Below are 18,322 nucleotides of genomic sequence, written 5' to 3'. Positions count from 1 at the left end.
GGGCAGAGGGGATGGCTAGGAAGGAGGGCATTAGTGATAGGTGAACTACTGCAGAAAGGCAGAGAGCTGCACAGGATTGGGAAGGGGAGAAGCTTCTCCTCATATCATCTGCATCAGCAAATGACCCAACCAGCATCTAAGATCAGCAGTTTAATTGCTAACCCATGGATTCAGCATATGACAATGCAGTACTCCTAAGAAGGCATTTACTCCAAAGTAAAGGGGAAGGAAGCCTTTGGTACAATTGCTTCCAGCAGCAGGTGACCAACAGCCTTGCAGACACCCTGGGCCATCATTTCCTAGCTGAGTAGACTGCAGAGTAGATGGAGTTTGTCTGACGGAAAGTTTACACCTGGGAGAGCTCAGACTAATGGGATGCTCTGCCTGGAACACATTTTAATATTTTTGATAGCATTCATTTCGTTATTTGCTGGTGTCTCAGCAGTGCTTGGAAGCCCCAGTCCTGCGCCTGTGCTATTCAAAAAGAGAACATAAAGGGAATCCCTGCTAGTCACAGAGTTTACAATGCCATTCCAATCAAAACATGAACTTTCAGCTTCTTCCTAATTACTGCAACAGCTAAAACCAAGCTTTTCTTCAAAAGGGAGCTTTCAGTAAATTTTCCAAAATGGAATTATAGTGAGAGAGACTTGATTTTCTCAGCTCCTGAGAAAATGTTACCACAGTTCTACACCTCACCCTTTTCACGCCAAATTTTTCTATTCCACAATTTTCTCATGGCACTTTTCATCTCCTCATTTCTCAGTGTGTAGATGAGTGGGTTCAGCATGGGCGTGATGACGGTGTAAAACACAGCCATGCTCTTGTCCTCTGAGAGATTGCTGGATGGGCGTATGTAGATGAATGTGCATGGCCCAAAGAAGAGAATCACCACAGTAATGTGGGACCCACAGGTGGAGAGGGCTTTGTTCCGCCCTTCAGACGTTCGCCTTTTCAAGGATAACAAAATGACAATGTAGGACGTGACCAGGATGAAGAAAGTGACCACAGAAATCATTCCAGTATTGGCAACGTCAATGACGCCCACAACATAGGTGTCAGTACAGGCCAGTTGTAGTAGGGGATGGACTTCACAACAGTAGTGGTCAATTTTGTTGGGGCCGCAAAAAGGGAGGCTAACGGTTATGAGGGTCTGCACCAGGGAGTGCACAAAGCCCCCCACCCATGAACCCATCACCATCCAGCCACACACACGCCTGGTCATGAGGGTGGTGTAGTGCAGGGGTCTGCATATGGCAAAGTAGCGATCATAGGCCATCGCTGTGAGGATGAAGACCTCAGCGCAGCCAAAGAAATGTGCCGCGAATAGCTGTGCCATGCAACCCCCAAAGGAAATGGTTTTCTTCTCAACAAGGAAGTCAGCAATCATTTTGGGAGCTGTGGCAGAAGAGAGGCAAAGATCTGCAATGGACAGGTGGCAGAGAAAGAAATACATGGGGGAGTTCAGATGTTGACTGCTAACTACAGTGACAATGATGAGCAGATTTCCTGCCACAGTAACAATATAGAAGAACAAAAACACCACAAAACATATTTTCTGCACCCCTTGGTTCTTTGAAAGGCCCAGAAGAATGAATTCCTTCACACTGCTTACATTCTCCATGTTGGTCAGTCGGGTGCCAATATGCAATATACAGCTTATACACCTGGGAAAACAAAGACAGACACGTGATTCATCACCATTTTATCATTATTAATGATGAGTTCTATATCAGAAGTGTATGCAAACCAAGCAAGATATAGCATTAGTATTAAGCTTATGAAGTGTTTGGTTTCTGTCATGTATTTTTTTTTCACAGCTATTTAATTCTCCACAGTACAAAGCTTCTGCCCTGGCTTTGGTGGCACGGAGATAGGTGCACTCTGTGATATGTTCCTTAATCCTGGTGCTCCAGGATTTTGAAAGACTGGCTCCATGGCTGGTAGCCTTCCATGCACTAAGGACAAGGCCAGAGTGTTCACCTTGGGCACTACAAGGCAGATAATGCAGCATGTTTGCCCTCAGGGGAGACAAAGTCCCTGACAGCAATCTTTGTAAAATGGGTGTCTTTAAGAATACCTGGAAATATTGCTCAGAATGATGATTTGCTTTATAAGTACACATGATGTTTGAATTCTTGTTTAGAAGGGAAATGTACCCACATGCAGAGAAAAGAACTCTCTTGTGTATATACATTTTGAAACGTAAATATGAAATGTCACAGGCGGAAAAATGAGTTCTTGGAAGGTTATCTATCATGGAGGGGAAAAAAATTGCACATATGACTTAATGTAGTATTTGACATTGTTCTAAATCTCAGCATTGTTTCTATCAGAGGAAGGAAGAATGAAAGACTCTTGTGAGATCTTCTGTCCCAGCATTGTACTGATTTTACCTAGTATGAGTTTTGATACACTCTGCGTGATGCTTTCAATGGTTAACTTAGCTTAATGAAGCTAATCTAACTAAACTCCTTCAACAGCCAGTATAAGTCTCTCTATAGGCTGATTCAGAGTGACTAAATTAGGGTCCTTTGCAGAACCCTTTTTTCCTCCATTCACTATGAGGAGCTTAAGCAAATTAGCACCACCAGGATAGAATGAACTTTGGAGAATAATCCCTTTTGGTCCCTGAAAGTAGCTCAGAGCTTTTTGTAATGCCATCCACCTTTTTCAGGTTATGGCTGAGCTCCTTGTCCCTAGGCATTTCTACATCCATACAGTTTCTCATTCGAGACAAGGTCACATTCCAGCATAAACATGGGACTTCTTTGGTTCACCCTGTATTCCAGCTACAACCCATCGAGCATTACATGTCACTAATAAATGAGTAGCCTACATCTTTAGAAAGAGTGTAACGTCTCTAGCTTGTCATTATGCACCCAGACCACCAGAATTCCCTTGCTCAAAGAAGTCTGGGAACCACCAGATGAAACTCTTCACAGAGAGTTTAAGGTCAGCCAAAAGCAGGCACTCTTTTAATAAAAATATCCACTGTGTGGGCTTCCTTCTAGCATCAAAACATTCCCCGTCAGCTGGTGTTAAAATGCACCATTTTAAGTCCTGCAGAATTACATCACAACCAGGTCTTCTCATTTGTCTTGGTGATCTGTGAGCAAATCGGCAGAATGATTCAGTTAAGCCAAGTTATCTACCAACTACTTCCATCTGCAGCATAATCAGAAACTCTCGTGCAGGCACAAAGTGATCAAGCATCCACAGGAAACACTGAAACTGAGAAAAGCCAAGATTACTTTTCAAAGTTTTTCAAGCAGAAGGGTAAAATTTACATGGATGGTTCCCTTTCAGATATTTCTACAAGAAGAAGGATCAGTAAGAACAATGGGAGGTCACTTTCTCCCTCGTCTTACCAAGTTGTGATCCTTTCTACCCCTCTTCCTTCTACTGAGCAACGACGTAGACTTCTCAACAAAATAAATGACAGGGATGAAATGAGCACACCTTTATGGCTGTGCAGTACCCAGTCCAAAAGAAATAGCTGGGCTCCATCCAAGCCAGAGCATGACTGGAAGCATACCACAGCAATCGCAGGGCCATATTTAGGCAGTCAGAAAGGAGTGACCAAGAGAGAAATGGTCGGGGGAAACTGTATGCCTGAACACCAGCAGATGGCAAATTCCTGAGCTAAAAACAAGGTGTGCATCTACAAAAGGACCGATTCACAATTCAGACAGCTCGACCATGTATCTTGTTTGATAAGGTCCTTTCCATCACCAACCAAACTACATTTAACAAACTACCCATCTGTCTGATCTCATCTCATCGCCTTAAGTCATGTAGGCACCTGTACCTAAGCTAGGCATATTACACCTGACCAGTCTACTTGTAGATGTGATGAATCATGTGCTGCAGGTACCCGTTTCTTACTGTTGACTCCAAGAGGATTACTAGAATGACTAATTCAGTAGAGGATTGCCACCAGTTATGGCTTATCTCTTCAAGTGCCTTTGCAGGGGTAGACCTGAGCTATATGACATAATGCAATCAGCTGCAAAATAAAATGAATCTCATGTGTACTCTTAACATCTCAAAAAGGGTGAGAAATTGCACCATCTCCTTACTGCATGCATTCTTCCCTAAAATCTCAGGTGCTTATGGGAAACAAAAGAATAATTTCGAAGCAATCGAATCTGCGGCTGTAGAACTAGCTCTGTATATGATTCTAGCCAAAGATAACTAGAGACAGTTGATAACTTCAGTGGAAGTTCCTTTATGTATTTTCACATTTGTTCAAGAAGAAAGGAAAAGGAAGAGGAAAGCAAAGCAAAACAAAGCAAAGCAAAGCAAAGCGAGAAGCCAGAGAAGCTGCAAAACTTACCTCGCCTGTGTTTAGAGATCTAATATTTTGTGTAAGGGCTGTACAACTTTATCTCCTCAACTTCTGTCTCCCCTGGTATGAATGTGTTAGAGCACAGCGCCTTTAAAGAACATAGAATGGCTTCTGGAAAGCTTCCAAAACTTGCTTAGGAGGTGGCTGTTAGTGTATAATCCAACCCCATCTAATTTATTACTTGCTTTCGTGTGTCACAAGTGTATCTTGATGTTTCCTGCCTGTGTGAGAAGTGGTTTAATAGGCTGTGTGGATGATGTGACCTGGGTGTGCTGAATGATGCTTTCATATCCCAGCAGCTGCAAAAAGGGCTGAGAAGAAAACCGTTTAAGTACCAATCTTTAACCCTCTCCCAGGAAATCTTCCACCTGAAGGGCTCTTGGGGCTGGAGGAGGGAGGGGTGGAGGCTTAGTGAAGGGAAGGCATGAAAGAAAGGGGCAAAGGAGGAGAATGAGTTCTGTCTTGACTGAAAAGTTTAAGTAAATATATTTTAAAGAAACAGTTGTCAGTCAATGCTTTTATAATGATATCACAAAGGCATTTCAGGGTTTCTCCATAAGAAATAACAGTCAAAGGAGTAGCTGAGTATTCAGCTGGACAAGCATATGCATGGAACTATCCAGCTAACGCTTCTCGGAGTTCTTCCTTACTCCAAGCTGACAGTTGCATGGATTTCCCCTGTGTAAAGGGCCATTAGGTCCACTGCTCTGGCTTCCTAGCATTGTGAATGCTAAAACAGTCCATTTCTAATCCAGACATTTTCTCTCCTTTTTTAACTTCTGTGTATTCCAAAAAACATGTCAAAGAGAAATCTTCATTAAAGGAAAAAAAGAAAGAAACCTCAAGCTGTAGGAAGAGTCACCATCCTCCAGGGATGGTAAAGAATTCCTATCACAGGAGTCTTTTAAGGACAGCTTGGGCTCATTTCTCTCAGGAGTGGTTACGATTAAGTTTTGATAGGGACAGAAGATGTCCTGGGTGACCTCTTGATGACCCTCCAAGTCCTATCTCACCAGAAATTTCATCACTGGAAATCCAGTGAATAAAGCCTCTTTGCAAGAATTTGCATGTTTTAACAGAGGTCAGTAAATTACCAAGTCAGTCAAAAAAAATCCTTCATTTACGCATTGGGAAACTGAGGGAGGACGTCACCTATTTAATGCCAATGGAAGCCGGCGAATGTAACCCTGACTTAGTCACTCTAGGCTCTTCTGCGGAAAAAAATGAATGTCTCTGGAGGCAGATGCATCTGATCTTCCTCAGAACTGATTTTAGGATGCGATTAGGTGTGAAATAGACATCTAGCTTTTAAACAAAATAACTTAGGGCGGACAAATCTCACTGTCATGACGGGCCCCATCTTTCTTAACCTGAGCAGCTGCAGTCAAAGGTGAACCTATGAAATGAAACAAACGAAGCAAATAGACATGCTGATTTATATCAGCATATCATCTCAACCAAGGCCCAAGTCAAATTCATCGTTTCTCTAAACTCTACTGTGTGTTTGTAGCTTATGCCTCACGGATGTCGGGAAAGACATTGTCTCAGCTACTGTCCTTTGCTTTGTTTTGCTGCAATTTCTGGAAATGTGGAATGGCCTGATAGCAACATAGTTATGTCTCCATCTCCTCTGCACAGAATGCCAGCAATCTCCACAGTGAAAACAGAAGTCCTACAGTTAATGAGAATAAATACTGGTAAAGAAATGTCTTGGTGAAAATAGTCCCCTAACTTAAATGTCCTTTTACTGTCGCCTGGAGTCTTGGGCAGCTTAATGAGGGTTAACAGTAGTCACTGCAGGAAACAAGAGTATTAGGTAAGAAGGTAAACAAAGTCTTACAGTCTTTGGGAAAGGAAGAGGAGCAACAGATGACAGAAGCCAGAGATCAGGCCAATAGCGTCTGGCCTGCTAACCTAGTATGAGTCGGCCTGCCACTTTCTGTACCCAGTGGCACACATGGCAGCAACTTGGCTAGCATCACATTCATGTCCTTTTGTTTCCCTAGCCAAATGGACTACCAGAGGTGACTTAATGCACAAGTCCAAATGAAGAATTGCTGCTACCTCCTGCTGCAGAATAATTCCCCGTAGGGCTGTGCTTAGTGCCAGCAAAGGAGAAAGGTCTTTTCTCCATTTTCATTCCACTTACCTTGGCATCTGGCTCTGGACACCACTGTGGCAGCAGGTCATGCTCAGGGGAGCTGTGATTTGGACAAGGAGGGACTGTGCATGGTGAGATGAATGAGGTTTTGCAGCTGGATAGTGAATACTGAGAAGAGGGTTGTTGACAGAGCCATGGTGAATGTGTGTTGTGAATTTGATGATGGGCACGATGGGGACAAGGCACAGTGTGGAGGGAAGTTGTGAAACTTGAAATGGATGCTACATGGCCAGGGGCTGTCTTCATGGAGTTTGTGAAATCAGAAGTGCCTGAGGTGTGGTGAGGGACTGTGCTGAAAGACAGTATGAAGTGGCAGGTAATACTGTGGGTGCTAAGCTGTGTTGAAAGACCTTGTGACATCAGAAGCGGACATCATGTATTGAAGGGTAACACTAGGAGAGGTTGCAAAATTGTGGCTGCTGAGGTGTCATAAGGCTGGCTAGAGAGTTCAAGGAGACCCTACTGTAGAACAGGTTCTGTGAAGTAGGAGGGGACAATGTATGGTGACAACTTGTATTGGGAGAGGTTTTGCGGTCAGAAGAGGACACTCAGTAGTGATGAGTGTGCTAAGGGAGGTTCTGCAGTGACAGTGGAGCCTTGGGGAAGGGGAAGTTGTGTTGAGGGAGGTTGTGAAATCAGCAGCAGACATTAGGGAAGAGGACTGACCATTTCTCAATCTGTGTGACCCTGAGCAGCAGTAGAGCATCTTCTGCAAGGTCTGTGAAACTAAAGCTGCTCATGAATGCAGCTGGGAAGCAAAGCATCGGTGCAAGACTCAAGCTATAACTTTGGACAGACAGTTCTTGTGTTCTTTATATCGCGAGACTGTCTGAAGAAGGGAGAAGTAGTGAAAAAGCATTTCCTAAGCCATGACAGTGACAGGTTCTGTGCTGGGAGGGAAGGGGGAAGTGGTTGGAATCTAAGTGACCACATGCAACAAACTAGATATTTCCCCAAGAGAGTGACTGGCTGTTTCTCCAGATGTCACATTGAAATGACCATGGCTTTTTTAACAGTGTCTAAATAGCCCAGCACCAGGATTTGATTTTACAGCACAAGGATTTTATCTGGACCATCAGTCACAGAATTCAAGTGACAATTTTCACCAGCAGATCCACACCAGGCAGTTGCTGCAAATAGTCCCTGAAATACCGAGGAACCCACAAGAAGGTGAGAAAGTCCTGGATGGCTGCAGCGGTCTTTGCCATTGCCCTCTGTCTCTTGCTTTCTGCCATGATTTTGGAGAGATGGTGAGGGGAAGGGAGGAGAAAAAAGAACTGGAAGAAAGGAGCTCAAGTATTTTCCTTTCCTGCTGGTTAGAGAATGGCTATAGCTACACAATTGTCTTAATCATCTTCAAGATAAGGAGATCTTTCTAGGGATCTTTTTCCAAGAACAAATGCTATTGCATTGCCCTAAATGCCCATCCATCATAGAAGGTGGCATTCTTCAGAGATCAAACATTAGCAGTTTTGGTCTTAGATGATCAATTAAGATTAGCTGAGAAAACACAACAGCATAACTCTGTGCCCAGACAATGAGATGTTTTTGTGGTGCCAAGTTTGTTCAGACTAACAGCTGCCACAAGAACTATACTGTACTCAGCATGTAAACCACAGGAAGGATGTTTAATCTCAAGGGAAAGAAAGACCAGCTAGACTGCTGCTACTTGATGCAGGCTTTCATTAAGTAGTTTCATTAAGGAAGTAGACTCAGGTTTTGAATATGCTTTGGAGGCAGGAGTCTTACCAAAGGAGTCTACCAAAGTCTTATAAGAGATATACGAGAACTGTGAGGGACTTTTCAACTTGCTTTTGCACGGTCTATGGAAGTCATAGGATGGTTACTTCACTTGCATTATATGGAATGCAAAGTTTTTGATGATTCAGCATATCTCCACTGGGCGTCCATTATACCAGTATGACAGTACATGACAGTACATATCAATGGCCCAGGCTGATGCTATTTAACATTATGAAATCTGTTTGAAATGCCTTAGATAGAAAGCTGATCACCTGACATTCCCTGAATGCCCAATGGAGAGAGAGGCACCTCCAGAGGATGTAAACCACCATCGTAGACCCTCTCAATCACTGACAGTAAGAGACAAGCATTCTCAGAGGTGCCATCTGCCACGTGTTTGCAATATATTTCTTGTGGTCCAAAAGAAGTCAGTGATAGGATGACTGCAATGAAATAGGGATCATGTGCAGAATTTTCTGCCCTGAACTAACATTAAGATAGCCAGCCCAGCCTACCATGGAGCATGCCCTCAGCATGTGAGCTATGTTTGTCCTCTGACTTGCTCAGTATCTCTCTGGGAAGATGCCAGGACACAGAGCACTCTAGAAGGTCAGTGGTCATGGCTAAGAAGAATGCGTTCCTCGGGGGCCACCAGCGCCCTGAAAAAAAAACACATTTCTGCTTTCCTGGGGATGGTTGAAAGGAGACAGGCAGCCAAGGATGTTAGTGCTGAGTGTGTTCCTCAACATAGTCCCTGTACCAGTGGCATGATGTGCCTGCAAGGGACACCTGCCGCCCTGAGGGCAGCAAACCTAACTCCACTCATCACAAGAGCTCCTAGACACCAGCGTTTGAAATAGTCTTTATTTTCTCATTAATTGCAACATAAGGCACTCATGGTACTGTTGGTATTTCTGCAATGTGGTTGAGGCCTGGAGGAAGGAATCTATATGCGCATATGAGTGTCTCAGAGCAGTCCAATTTTCACCACATGCAGAAGGGTCAGAGAAAAACTCTAAAAAGACTTGATTTGCTTCCCTTTCCCAAGCCTCTGCCCTCAGTAGTTATCCCCACCCTTCCTTTCCCACAGCTACCACCTTCTCAACTCCAAGAGCTCCTACTGCAGTCAACCCTCTTCTCTCCCTCACCTCAGCCTACCTCAAACACCAAACAAAAGTAGCAGCCTTCCTCTCATGACCCTCCCCAGCATCAGCTGCCAAATTACCTGTTTTGCACCTTTCACGGAGATGTAGCTTCCTGCCACAGGAAAGAAGGGGAGGCAGCTAGGAAGAGAAGGCTGTGTCCTGTTTGGAGAAAGGGAGTAAGGTCAGTTAAGTAGGGGGCAGAAGGAGGGGCGAGCACAAACACCTACCTTTTTGACCATTTACCACTTGCACCAACTCGGAGTCAAGTGATGCCTCATATCCCACAATTTAGAATTGTGCACAAAGGACGCAGGAGATACAACAGCGCAAGCAGGCTTTGGTAGGCCTTGTTAGTGAGTCTTAAGAGACATTCTAGAAACACCACTTTACGCCTACTTCTCCCCGCTTTAGAAGCTTAACCCTCAAAAGCAGTTACCCATCCCTACCATGGCCAGAAAAAGAAAGCACTTCCAAGTAAATGCCCAGAGGCAAGAAGCTGTAGATAAAGGACTTTTTGTCATCTCTCTTAGATCAAATTAACCAGAGTTTAAGATCAGACTAAGTCAGGTCACAGACTAAGTCACAATATCTCAAAATAGGTCTAATTTGTCTAATCAAAGACAATTCCTGACTGTAGAGGCAGAGAGAGAGAGACCTATTCTTCTTCACCACATGATACCAAAGTCTGAGTGAGATTTGTCCCTCTGGAGCCAACACCTGCCCATTTTGAAGCTTGCACAATCACACTGTTAAAACTCTTTTCTTCCTCTTCCTTTTGTAAGTAAGTGGCACACAACAAGCATACTTCTTGCCTGCAGGGTTTCTGTTGCATTACTGCGAATAAATCGCTGTGTTTACTATTTTTCTAAAGTCCCTTTCAGGTCAAGCTGCTAAAATACTTTAATTCTCTGGGGCCAGAGGTGAACGACGAGTCATCAAATGCTATTAGAGCCCTGTGCAGTTTGGGGAGACTCCTCCTATCTGCAGGAGAAAGAAATAGGCACCTTTTTACACATGTTGTCAAAGGGAGGCCCAGAAGCATTCAGGGGAGGCAGGCGAAGGCTGATAATGCCCAAAGAGGATTATTGATGCCTAGCACCCAGGCTGTGAAGGCCTCAATGTCTGATCTCCCTTTCCCACTCCACGCACAGCAGACAAGCCCTTTCTCTTTTGGGGGTCTTGGCAGGATTTGGGGTGAGACATTGCACAGGAAGGGATTTTTGAAGGAAACATTGGAAGAAGGAACATCCTCCTCTGGAATAATCCCATTCCAGCTGATTCTCATATTCCAAGAAAGAAAAAACAAAACAGAATACAGTTACTCTGAAAACTTCCCGCAATCTCTACCGAGTGCTCATTTGTACATCTCCTTTATAACAGCATTTGGCCAGAGTACGAACGCACCAAGAGCCTTTCACAGATGCATGCAAAATCCCACAGCATCCCTGGGAATGGAATCCCTGGCAGGTAATTTTCTCCCCACCTACTGTAAAAGCAACCAGAGAAGTAGAGCAGAAATAGGAAACTGCCTCACAACATGAGAGAGCCCCATTCTCATCTGCCACTGACTTCATCGCAGCCTCCTCAGTACAGTGAAAACACTCCTTCCTGACAACACCTGCTTCATTACGCCACAGGAGACAGAAACTGAATCTGCAGGCTGAAAGAACTTCCTTGTCTTTTTCACAGAAACTGTTTCCCAGAAGATCCATGGGATGAATCAGAAACCAAGAGAAAGACACTAGAGCTGATGCCAGGTCCCAGCTTCTCTGAGCAGTCAGTTCCGATGCACTGGGGCAGGAAGGTAAGCATTTCTGGGATAGGTTCAGCATTTCCTTGCCATCATTAATGCTTTGGGATGTTCTCTGTCTCTGCTGTTCCATCTTCATGCCCTCTCTCACAGACATCCACACACACACACTCGATCACTGCATAGAGTTACCCCCTCCCCATCTCCTGCTCCTCCCTCTCCATAAGCAGCAATGTTTTCTTCTGCTTCTTTTTTTTAACTCTGTTGAACTGCCTCACCCTGTCTTCCTGCTTCAACCTCTCCAAATTTCTGCATGATTTTGCCTTCTCCTCAATATGTAGCACCTTGCTGTTACCTTCCCAGACATCAACCATGCATACTCCGTGAGCGATAGCTGTCCCAGGCCACAAGGCTGTAAGTATAAAAGCAGTGTATCAGTCACTAAATTCCCCTCTGTCTCTTGCAGAAACAGAGAGAAGAAGAAACTTTCTCCATTTTGGTTATTTCATAGTGACTGATCAGTTCATAATGCTCTCCTTTCAAAGCAGTTCAAGCCTGGCTGAAGGGACTAATTACAGTGGGACTGTGCAAAAGGCAGGGCCGTCATATGCTCTCCTCAAGTTCATGGAGAGCTTCTGCCTCATCAGCTCTGCCTCTGGCATGGTGGGAAATGGCACGGTCCTGTGGTACCTCGGCTTCTGCATCCGGAGGAACCGCTTCACTCTCTACATCCTGAACCTGGCTGCCGCTGACTTTGGCTACCTGCTCTGCATTGCCATCGAAACAGTTCAATGTGGGAGTGCAGCTTGGGATATTCCTCTTCCTGGATCTTTTCACGTACGGGACTGGCTTGTATCTCCTGACAGCCATCAGCATTGAGAGGTGCCCGTCTGTCCTCTGTCCCAGCTGGTGCCGAAGCCATCGCCCAAAGCACTTGTCTGGCATCATCTCCGGCCTGCTCTGGAGCCTCTCGCTGCTGCTGAACATGCTGGGGCACATTTCTTGCACTGTTCGCCTCTCTAGCCACTGCCACATACTCCTCATCACCATTGGAGTCCTGGACTTCCTCTTCTGCATTCAGCCTCACCCTCTTCCTCAAAGTCAAGTGCAGCTCCCAGCACCTCCAAACAGGCAGGCTCTTCACCCTGATTATGCTCACAATCCTCTTCTTCTGCTCGTTCCGAAGGGGAAGGAAACACACAGCCACACCAGAGAGTCGATACTTGTCAGTTCCCAGCACACTCTCCTCCCTAAGATGCAGGTGCAAATCCCAGGCTAAGAGGTTTCTGAACCTCCTGAAGCCACAGAGGGCTGCACTGATGCTCCCGTTGTCCGGGGCAAGTGCACTGCATTGAGTAGCGCTGCCCTGCCAGGGAGTGCTGGGCAAGCACCTAGGCAAGCAGCAGCCCTACTCAGAGCACTACCATTCAACACCAGTGCTAGCAGCAAGGAGAGAGAGCAGGAGGGAGGGCTTTTCAAGTGAAAGGGTAGAAGATGCGGAGGAGCAGGAACGCCTGGGCAGCAGCCCTCTCTGAGAGAACACAGTGTGTCAAATGTAAAACCAGATCAGCAAAGGTCGTGTCCTTTTAGGGATGCTCACAGTTTTACAGCTTGGGTGGTTGTTTCCTTCGTAAGCGCTTAGCTGCCTTGGAGTTTCTCCAAAGTCTGGGGTAAAGTGTGTGTGGCGCCTTCAGCTGTTCGCTCTCGGCTCTTCCTGCTGCATCGCACAGCACTGCCCTGCACAAAGGGGAAGGGCAGGAGCGCTCTCTCCTCCTGATTTTCTTGCCTGCTCTTTGCTTGATTTCTGTTTGCAGCGGGCAGAAGCAGGAAAAGAAAGACAACGCTCCCATGGCCGCTTGCTCTGTGATGGACGTCTGCCAACGGTCATCTGCCAGGGCAGCTTTTGGATCTGCGCTCAGAAGGGCAGGCTGTGACCAGCCTCTGGCAGCTCTCCGTTGGGAAGAAGGCCCATTACCGCTGCCGATCCAGGTAAGCAAGCCTGGCAAGGGAGTTACCATTGCCCCAAGCCGATTTCTTGTGTTACAATGCCGGACGCGAGCCTTTAAAACAATACAATGACACACTGGTATCAACAGATTATGTACATATGTACATATACACAGTATGTATGGAATAACAACAGCGGAGGCGCCAGGGGCAGACAGGGCATTGGGATAGGCTGCAAGTGCTGTGGCAGGTGTTTGGACCCATGGGGTTGCGAGCAGGGCAGGAGAGCGATGGGGCGCCCGAGCACAGCAAAAATGCCACTGTCTGGGGAAGCAGTTTTCCTCCCCAGCACTTTCCAGAGGTTGCGCTTACTTCTCTGAGAATCTCTAGATATGCAAGGAGAGCCAAAGACTAATTACCTCTGAGCTGCACTGCGAGGTTTCTGAAGGAGTTCCTTTGCCGGTATCCAAATCCAATCTGTTTGAAAGCCCTTGCCTAATAGACAATGGAATAGGCAGCAGCTCACAGGAGACAATGTAAGGGTTTGTGAATTTTCAGAGCATCTGACTCATTAAGGTTATCTGATCAAGGACAGAGGGGGAGGTGATAAAAAAACACAGAGACCTGAACCTGATAGGCAAGGGATAAGAGACAACGACAAAGACCAAAAGTCTCCAGTCTCTACTTAATTGGCCATTAAGAAACTACTGGCATAGTTTTGGAGAGGGATAACCTGGACTTTGTACTGAGGATTTTGGGTTGTTCATGGAGGGTTGTGGAACCATGCAGAACTGACTAAGCCGTGTGTGAGGCAGGGGATCAGGGAGGAACAAAGAGGGGGAATAGGGAGGAGGGCTGTAAAAGGGGCTGGTCATATGTAAGCAGTAGCTAGTCATTATGCTTGTGTGACCGAGCCCTGTGGCTCATCACCACAGTCTATCCTATCTTTCTGTTAAATTCTCTTAACTGTCTTTCCATGGCAGTTCACTCTGTACCCCGTGTGTGAGTGCTGTGAGGTCTAGGCACCAGCAACTGGAGAGATCTGAGGGAGTGAATTTGGGGCCAGCAACTGGAGTCAGATCTGAGGCGGTGGTGGCCCCCATGACTGTGGTGCCAGTAGCTGAGGTGAGAGAGGGCCTCAGGTGCTCAGGGCTCCTATTGCCCGTGTATCGTGCAGGCCATCTGGGGGGAGAAAGGGGTGAGTAGAGTGAGGGCCTCAGTGTCAGTGGCTGGTGCCGGACCACATTTCATAGCACCCATGTGCCTGGGCACCAGCTGCTGAGGAGGGGGCCACAGTGTTTTTGTGTTTTCCCCTAACCTGGTATGCACTGGGGTGTGATTCTCCAGCAAACTCCAAGGTGGACTAGCTGTCGAGCAAGAGGGACAGAGGGCTCAGCCTTGCTATGGATTGAACCTGCAAATGGGAGAGCAGCAGCTGTCTCCATCAGCCTGGGACAGAAAGACTTGCAGGTCCCCAGGCTCACTGGGCTGGGCTCCAGCGGCCAGGCATGAGCGATCCCTGGTACTCAGAGCCTGCTGGGGCAGTGACTCTCTAACATCCTTTAACACACTGGTTATGCTAATTGTGGGTCTTTCTTTCATTTAGTTACTGATTCTGGTGGGAAACCTTGAGATGGTGCTATTAATCAAGACTGAGTCTCAGCTGCATGCTCCCATGTACTTCCTTCTTAGCAACCTGCCCCTCTTAGATGTCAGCTACTCTGCTGTTATTGCTCCAAGGATGTTGCTGACTTTTGCAGCAAAGAGCAAGGCTACATGTAAAGTTATGTAACTATTAAAAAAAAAACCCAACAAACTGTTTGGGCTCCTCTTGGAATCAACAGTGAAATATAGACCCCTCCAGAGGACACCTTGTATTACCTATCTCACACACGTGTTTTGTCATGAGAATGACTCATCTGAACACACCTCCATTTGAAGTGACTACTGACCCCGTTAGAAACACACATGGTGTAGGATTCATCCCTCTGAACTTCATAGGCGTCTAAAGAGAGACTAAAACGCTTCTTCCAAGGAGTGGTCAGTAGAGGTCTAGTCAAGAAAATATAGTAATTCATCTAAAAATATGTCTCCTCTGGAGTAAGATGAACCATTACCCAAAAGAATCCCAGGCAACTGGTTGATGTGTGGCTCTCTATGATGTAGACGCCTGCAGTGGCACACAATTCCACACGTACATATCTGACATGGGGCTTAGGGATTATGGCATCTAGATCCTGTGGGAACCTAAGAAGAACAGTCTGTAGAGTTCAGGGTGTTCTGATGAGCACATGTAAATGTCTACTTTTGGGTGAGAGAATTTGTCCTATTGACTTCAGTAGTACTGTTGGCTAAATGTCCATGGAATACAATGGGAACCTAGATACCCAGAACACATAGAGGCATTGATACTGCTGATACAGGGAATTATGTGTATGACTCTGCAGCTGAATCCCACGTCTGAATTTAGAGAAACTGAATTTGACTCTCCTAAAATTTGGTTAGATTAATCCCCAATACTAAATGCTTTCTTCTTCTTTTTCCTTCTCCAGAAGCACAAGGTGTGACATGCCACCACTGAGCTGGGCACTAAGTTGCCCAAGATTTCCTGGAGAATGGTCAGAACCAAATTCTAAGCTTCAATTATGTAGCAGAGCAGATAAGCAAACCCTTTTATAAGGCTCAGTGATCTTATTCCACACTTTTCCTTTTTTCCTAGCAAATATATTCCAGGAATCTCTTGCTCAAATTTTGACAGCTACCTTGATCCTGAACTCCATAAGGTCCAGGAAGTGTCTGCCTGGGAAAGCCCCAAGGTGGATAACCATTTTCAAAGCTTTCCGAGCAAAACTTTCAAAACTTCATCTTAAACAGAAAGCCTTGTCATCCTTTTGGTTACCACACCAGAACAGGGTCCGTCTCAGAACAATGGCTTTTTTTGGCCGCACAGTCTAGTCATTTGTTCTCTCTTCCCTTATACCACTGAGCATGTTCTTGGTTATCTTGCAAAATGCTGTGCACAGAAACATATGGAAGTGGCATCATGGATTAGAGAAATGGAAGGTGTTCCCATCTAAAAGCCTAGCTTGCTAAGGGGAACACCACTGCAAGGGCCCCAAAATACAGCTTCCATTCATGCTTCAGTATTCCCACAACTGAAGTACATCTTAAGGATAGTCCTTGAATTGGGCATGTGGAGTTCAGAAAGGATCTTCCCCAAAGCACCAGCAGGCAAAAATGTACACACTCATCTTTGATTTTTAATCTCACATTCATTCATTTCAAACTAGAGAACTCTCTCTTACTATGGCCAAGTTTCCCACTATGCAGCAAAGACTGAAATGAGTGAAGCATCTCATTCAGCGTTAATCCTTGAAATGAAGGTTCCCAAATCCCTCTACCAGAACAAAAGAATCTGTTTCAAAATGTGTATTCAGTGACATCCACAATTTCCCTCTTGTTTTATTTGTTTGGTTGCTCTCCTTGTAAAGTATTTCACAGAGAAAAGGGTGCAACTACTAAAGACCAAAGCCAAACCACAGTTTCCCAGGGTTCAAGTCACTGTGAGGGCTACCAGGTTACGTCTGTAGGAGCTGTCATTTGGAACAGGTCCACGAAAGCAGCAGAAATGTGCAAGGTGACACTGACAGAAGATTTGCCTCACTGTTCATTAATAAGCTAGACTACTGTGTGTTTTCTTATAATGTGAAGAGGAAAAAGAGCAAGAAGGAGAAGAATTGAAGCAGTAGCACTGTTTACAAATATTAAGGCTTCTGAAGACAGTAGTACCTTCATTTCAATGTAATTTATTTTAAATACTCAAAAGCAGATTTTGTATGAGAGAGCTATTCCCAGTACAAAGCCCTAGAGAGAAAAGGCTTGCTTATGCAGAAAGAAGGTAGGATGTAATTTTCAACAGTACACCACAGACAGCTTCATGAAAGGTCTCAAGGGTACAGTGCCAATATGCACTGGCAATGCGATACAAATAAATGCCACTCATATTTCAGAACACGCCTGTAGTCTGAAGTGGAAACCACCTGGCTCCAAGGAAATGACTTACCAGTCATGTTGGAGCTACACTTGCTACTATCAAAGCATTTCATTGCTGACCGTAAAGGGCTAGCAGGAATTTGCTTATTGCCACCTCTACGGAACCTTCCTGCAATGGTTTGTCTCTGATGAGCAAATAATGTCCTCTGCTTTCAGCATTGATGGAAGGTAAGCATGAGGAATTAACAGAGCAAGGAGAACGAAAACATCTAGCTATTTCTGAGGTGAAAATCATGTAGCAAGAAAGTGGTGATTTCACTTTAATTACTGCTCAAGCTCATTCTCAGAGGAAATGAAAATAATGAAATAAATGAGATAATAGTCAGCAAATCTAAAAAAACCCCAAACACAGGCTGAATTCTATCTTTTGATTGTGGAAGGGCCCACATCGACCTTGGCCATCTCAACCATACCTTCAGGGCTGCTTTCTTCTGAATAACGTATTTTTGATTCAGAGCCCCTAGTTAGGTAAACAAATTTGTGTTTATGATTCTTCGGAAATGAGAGTGATGTTGTTTGGGTTAAGCTAGAAATTGTAAGCAAAAGTGATATTTGAGTGGGTTTTTAATGACAAACATGTGCGGTTCCTAAGAAAAATATTGCTTAGGAAAGTGCTAGAGTTCTGGGAGAATTTCAGAAAGGCCATATAGCTTCCAGCTCTGAACAAGGTGGTGTTAATGGCCCAAAATATCACTGCTTATTAATCATCCTGTTTTTACAAGGTCAGCATCTTCTAAATCTGCAGTCACTTCAATTTGCTGGTGTGCATACCTTTTTTTCTGTCCTCTCTAGGTAGCCATTTTCCCTTAGAAACAGTTGTTCTTATATGCTGACTCCTTCTCAGTAACTCTCAGTAATTGTGCTTGTGAGATTCCTTCATGACCGCAAACCTGTAGAAACTGCTAAGAACTGATCTTCTGGTTTATACTTGATTATGTCAGCTAATCTTTCTTTCCAGATGTAAGTACTTACTTTATAATCATTTTATTCTGAGCTCTCACCATATACTTGCTTTATAAACGGCTGGAAGGTCTTAGGCAATGAACAATAGGAGTCTTCGGACCTCTTTTAAATATCTGCTCCTGGATGAAACTAACTGCTTCCTGAAAGTGCTCATTCATTTCCCTTGATAACAGAGTAAATGTAGAGGAATATGCAGCTGTAGATATCTT

This window comes from Apteryx mantelli, chromosome 4 (genome assembly GCF_036417845.1).
Source record: "Apteryx mantelli isolate bAptMan1 chromosome 4, bAptMan1.hap1, whole genome shotgun sequence".
Lineage (NCBI taxonomy): Eukaryota > Metazoa > Chordata > Aves > Apterygiformes > Apterygidae > Apteryx > Apteryx mantelli.
The sequence above is the reverse complement of the archived record's forward strand: the minus strand, read 5'-3'. Positions refer to the sequence as shown.